Raw genomic sequence first — 6,562 nt, forward strand, 5'->3', positions numbered from 1 at the left:
TTTTAATTGTGATTTTAAAGGTGCTCTTGGGTCAGGTAGATTCCCTGTATGCATTCAACTAATGTGATTTCTCAAAATTATTTTATTTAAAACAAACTTTGTTAGGTTAAAATATGAAATAGATAACTAAAAAAATAGATAATAGATGATAATAAAGTCAATAATATTAGATTAATGGGGAAGAGTGGGGGGGACAGGTATACAAGGAGGGTTTTTATACCAGTTTACATGTTCACCACTCATTATAGTCCCAAGGGAAACACTGACCAAAACTATAGTTCCTACCCTGTCATATTTCTTTATTTTAAATGTTTTAAATGTATTTCATTTGCTGGCCTGTTAATGGGGATGTTTTATTGACAAAGTTGTGGACAAAAGTGGCAAAATAGATTATGGCTTTACTAACTATGGCTTTACTAACTATATATTTTACCCACATACTGCACATGAAGAAGGCTTCATTCTAATATAGAAATAGTTTGGCAATCGTGTGGAATCAGAGCAGCAATATATTTTATTATTTAGCTCCATTCAACCCACAGGTGTAAAAGCATTTTAAACTGACATGGATAATTACTATAATACTCTCAGAAAGGTTTCCATATCTGAACGCAATTTCAATAATCAAGTGCTGCGCTTGCAATTATGTATCAATAAAATGACTTGCAGAACTTAAAGGGGTGTGGACACGCACAGGCTTCTCTCCGCTTGTTTTCATGCATGGGAATATTATCTCAAACTAGAATATATTTTCAGATGAATTCGCCTGAACACTAAAAGGAAATCGAAATATCAAGCAAACACAAATGTTCGTGACCTGTAATCACCAAGAACAGCGGGAATTTAATTATGTTTTGGTCTACTGATCAAATTTCAGCTTTTGAGACAATGATTTTGTGCACCTGTGCACAAACATCCGTCTGAAAACAAAGCTATTTGAACACAGTTGTATGTTTACTCAACCATTGTAGTTTTTTTTTCTCTCTTTCTCTCTGTCACTCACACACACACACACACACACACAATGTAGGCCTAAGCATTTGTGGGCCCGACAAGGGTGCGTGCTCAGCCCCCTCTTGTACTCCCTCTTTACCCATGACTGCGTGGCCACGCACGCCTCCAACTCAATCATCAAGTTTGCAGACGACACAACAGTGGTAGGCCTGATTACCAACAAAGACGAGACAGGGAAGAGGTGAGGGCCCTGGCGGAGTCGTGCCAGGAAAATAACCTCTCCCTCAACATCAACAAAAGGAAGAAGCTGATTGTGGACTTCAGGAGACAGCAGAGGGAGCATGTCTGCTTCTCCCTCCATCCACATCGACGGAGGGAGAAGGTGAAAAGCTTAAAGTTCCTCGGCGTACATAGCACCGACGATTTAAAATGGTCCACCCACACGCAACAGCGCCTTTTCAACCTCATGAGGCTGAAGAAATTTGGCTTGGCCCCTAAGACCCTCACAAACTTTTACAGATGCACCATTGAGAGCATCCTGTCAGGCTATGTCACTGCCAGGCATGGCAACCGCACCGGTCAGCCTAACGCATCACCGGGAGCACACTGCCTGGCCTTCAGGACATCTACAGCACCCGGTGTCAAAGGAAAGTCATGAAGATCATAAAGGACCTCATATTCACCACACTATCATCCAGAAGGCAAGGTCAGTACAGCTGCATCAAAGCTGGGACCGGGAGACTGAAAAACAGCTCTATCTCAAGGCCATCAGACTGTTAAATAGCCATCACTAGCCGGCCTCCACCCAGTACCCTGTCCTGAACTTAGTCACGATCACTAGCCTGCTATTACCCGGTTACTCATTGCTGAACTTTAGAGGCTGCTGCCCTATGTACATAGACATGGAACACTGGTCACTAATAATGTTTGCATACTGTTTTACCCATTTCATATGTATATACTGTATTCTAGTCAAGTCCATCCTATTCAACTATTGCTGTATTTACACTATTCTATCCACGTATTCCTCCGATATACTATATATTTTACCCACATACTGCCCATAATGTCTATACATGCCATCACATACAGTAATATACTGTATATGTATATATATATACAGTATATATTTATATATACTCCGGACTCTGACATTGCTCGTCCTAATATTTCATTATTTCTTAATTCCATAATTTTTCTTTTAGATGTTTGTGTATTGTTGTGTATTGTTAGATATTACTGCACTGTTGGAGCTAGGAACACAAGGATTTAGCTAAACCCGCAATAACATCTGTTAGACATGTGTATGCGACCAATAACATTTTATTTGATTTGAACTAAATTGTCCATTGATTCATGGGCATGTGTGACAACAATCTCTAACAGTAAGTCTATTTGTGTTGGGCTGTATGTTGTTTTTCTGGACTTAATGATTAAAGATGGACTATGCAAAAATCGCTCCGCCATTTCCTGAATGCTCAAATTCTAATAGTTCATCTAATTTCAGTTTATGTAACAAAACAAGCAAGTAGAGTGTAGAAAATAATTGTACCATCTAAACTGCTGTGAAATATATATTTCCATAACCAAAAATACTGTATTATAAGCTGTTTGAAGCTGGTTTACAAAACTGAAAGTAAAAGATGCAAAAACGAAACTTAACAATGGAGAATAGAAATAGCACATATAACAGACCTCCCGCTTCTTAGACATGCTTTCAATGAGAATGACAGATTTATAACCCACATTTCTACGTGAATTTGGTCGTCACCCAAAAAGTTACATATTGCAGCTTTAAAGGCATGGGTCTGGAATGCAAGGTTTTAGAAATAAGACCTTACAGAACTTCTGCAATTCAAGGTTGCTTAGGGAATCTGATTTCACGCTAAGAAACGTGCATATTTTCCCCAGCCAATTTTAGTTGTGAAACTATCCATGTACAAGACTGAATTGTAGACATTTAGTTCCCTCTACTGGATATTGTAGGTACAGTAAATGTTTTACCATAAGGATTGTGGGTACAGTATCGGATAGTTTCATAAAGTTGACTGAAGAACCACACAGGAGAATGCATCTGAAGAACCACACAGGAGAATGCATCTTGCTCTCTATCAAAATCCTGAATGAAAATTATACTATATCGTTTTGCATGATGCAGCGGTTTACATGTATCGCCACTTGCCGTGAACTCGGCGGGTTGGCAAAGCGCTCATACTTATCATCGTTGGCCTACCCTTGGAATAGGACCTATTCCACAATGCCACAACAGCCCCTATGCCGTTCATTGACGTCTATTTATACGCGCACCGCGAGTCCGCTTGGAGAATTGACCACACTATGTAGCTAGCATAACTTGCTGCGACAAAGTGGGGTTTTCTCCCATCAGAAATACAGACAATACGGCACAGAGAGCGAGAATGAACGGAAGCGCAATGGCGGCCATGGTCATCATGACATGACAGTGATCGGCATCCCTGATCCACTCACGTGGATCTGGAATAAAGTCCACATCTACCTGATATAACTCTATTTTCAATTGGGCATTAACAGTGTGGAATTTGACAATGGAATCAAACCGGTATGGTTTCTCTGGGGTTATATATAGGCTGCTCTTTGGTGCATCATATCCCTTATTTGATTATGTCAACTTTATGACAGGGTCATAACTCACTGTATTCATCATACATGTTTGGGATACTAGAAACTACACATTGGCAAACGTGAACTAGACACCTGACCTGGTCTTTGCAATAGGCACTGGTCCATGTCTCCACCATGATGTCCAATGGCAACTTTGAGGAGCTGAGAGGGGTGGTATCACCTGAGGTACTCTTACCATCTCCAAAGTCCTATTTATATTCATCTAAATTAGTCTATTGTAAAGACAAAGTGTTGTGTCTTGTTTTAGATTCCTTGATCAGTTTTCTGATGAATCAATGGCCCATGTTATAGCCATGTCCCATAAGCTGTGTCTTATCTGGTTTCATTTCAGATAGTGGTCTATGCGCAACAGAGGTGCAAGTCTCTCTCAGAAACTCAAAGAAGGCATCTAGCTATCTCATTGGACAATATTATATTTATTCTGCCAGAGGAAGTTTCCATAGTTTTTGATTAAAATGGTATTGCTGTGTGTGCGTGTGCGTGTGCGTGTGTGTGTGTGTGTGTGTGTGTGTGTGTGTGTGTGTGTGTGTGTGTGTGTGTGAGTTAGTGTGACACGTGTCCTACTTCACTGTTTCTGTATATTTGTGTTACGTTCGTCGATGGAAGGATCGGACCAAGGTGCAGCGTGGTAGGCGTACATTTGAATTTATTAAATGAACACCGAAAAAACAACAAATACAAAACAAAACGTAACGTCTAGTAGGGCTAAACAGCACAGTACCAAAAACAAGATCCCACAAACTACAGGTGGAAAAAGGCTGCCTAAGTACGATCCCCAATCAGAGACAACGATAGACAGCTGCCTCTGATTGGGAACCATACAAAGAAATAGAAAACAGATTGCCCACCCTAGTCACACCCTGACCTAACCAAATAGAGAATTAAAAAGATTTCTAAGGTCAAGGCGTGACAATTTGTCTTTTGTTAACTCTCTGTTTTCCTGCTTTCTCTTATTCTCAGGTAGGAAGTTTTGCTTCTGTCACGGCTGTCAACGTAAGCGGACCAAAGAGCAGCGTGGTGAGCGTACATTATCCTTTTATCATAGAAAATGACGCCAACAAAACAACAAACGAAGAAAACAACCGTGAAGCTCACGAGGGCAAAGTGCCACAAACACAAGTCAACTTCCCACACAGAAAGGAGGGAAAAGGGCTACCTAAGTATGGTTCCCAATCAGAGACAACGATAGACAGCTGTCCCTGATTGAGAACCATACCCGGCCAAAACAAATAAATACAAAAACATAGAAAATAGAACATAGAATGCCCACCCAAATCACACCCTGACCAAACCCAAAATAGAGACAATAAAAGCTCTCTAAGGTCAGGGTGTGACAGCTTCATTGTGGTGAGGTTCTGGCATATGTCCACTGCTGATGTTCCTAAGGACCAGGAGAGTACCAAGATCTTCAAAATGGCCACCACTGAAGAAGACGGCCTACAGAAGAAGATAGTGACAGCTGTCTATGAGTAAGCATGGCATCCAAGACTAATCAATATTCATTTCATGCATCCAAATGTTTGGATTATAATTATTAAGTCTCCCTAAATTTTACTTAAATATGTTTAAATATGAATTAAAAACGTTTACGTGCTGTGTCTCTACAAATTCTTAATCTCTTACTGGATCTTGATGGATAAGCCAAGAGATTTGATGTGCGAGAGTTTGTCAATATTTTATTTACTTTCTCCATGTATGTGAACCCACAATAAGTAATGCAAACATTTAACCAGGGACTTCATTTTCTGCATTCTCATAGAGAAAGGTTGGGGGAAGTATGGAAACATACAAACCTCTACGCGAGGTAGTTAGTTATATTGTGTATAAAGAAAACACATTGTATTTGCTCTTGCTGCTTTTATATGTTTTGTATTGCGTCTCATAGTATTGTAGTGTGTTATGACAGCCATGTTGACAGTGTAAGAAATGTGTTATAACACCTCCTAAGTGCTATAAAAGTACACCTGTGTATAACCAATTGAAGAGAACGCTTCAGTGCTGTAACTTCTGATTTAGTCTAAATCACTTACGCGATTTGCTCCAAGCACAATGACAGGAATTAAATCCACTTCCGATCCACGGAGCAGGATCAAGCTTCTTCTTCCATTCCTGATCAGAAATCCCGTTAGGAATTGGGCCACACGGTTTGGTTGTCATACCTAATACCCACCTATGTAGTTGGCCAGAATCTCACTCTCATTGTTTCAGGTCTTAAACTCTTTTCTAAAAGCCTGTCAAACTTCACATGTTTTCCCTTTCATTGCTGAGATACAGTTTGGCAGGATAAGAGAGCTCTGTTAAGATGCTTCACATTATTTTCAAGGTGATGGTGGGAAGATTAGTTTGGTTGTTTGTCAGCATTGGTTTAAATGGTCTTCCCTCAGCTCTTTGGAAACATCTTCAAAAGTATACACTATAAAATATATTTGTCGTCACACTCTCTTTCTGTCTCTCTTGCTCTCTCTACTCTCTCTGTGTCTCATTCACTCTACTTCTCTTGTCGCTTTGCAGAGGTGCTAAAACACCATAGACAAATCTAAAGCAATTCCTATTAGATCTAATTTTAATGTGTTTCACTCCCTCCCTCCCTCCATCGCTCCTCTCAGATTCCACTGGGAGCTGACCAGGGGAGCTGAACCTGATTGGACAGTCACTAACATCTGGCACTGGAAACTGATAGGGTGATTGGACAAAGACCCATGAACACCTCTGTCACCAGGATACAGCATCAGACCAAGCATACACAGCACATTTTACCTAATTCAGTTCTGACAACATTCAACTCAACAAAACGTTATTAACCAACAGGACTTCAATCAGCAGGACCATTGTACTCAGCCAAGCGCACCCAAACTCAACTGAACCATTACAAGCCAACAGAAGAGTCACCTTGAATCCTAGCTGCTTTGTAGGGTGGACTGGATGGAACCAGAGCCCTACACACTGA

At 40.4% G+C, this 6,562-nt stretch overlaps 1 pseudogene; it reads left to right on the forward strand.

Annotated features, from left to right (window-relative positions):
- Window positions 1-3,409: 3,409 nt before the first annotated feature.
- Window positions 3,410-5,088, forward strand: LOC139572597 (m-AAA protease-interacting protein 1, mitochondrial-like; annotated as a pseudogene).
- The last annotated feature ends 1,474 nt before the right edge of the window (window positions 5,089-6,562 follow it).

Source organism: Salvelinus alpinus, chromosome 4 (assembly GCF_045679555.1).
Source record: "Salvelinus alpinus chromosome 4, SLU_Salpinus.1, whole genome shotgun sequence".
NCBI classification, from domain to species: Eukaryota; Metazoa; Chordata; class Actinopteri; order Salmoniformes; family Salmonidae; genus Salvelinus; species Salvelinus alpinus.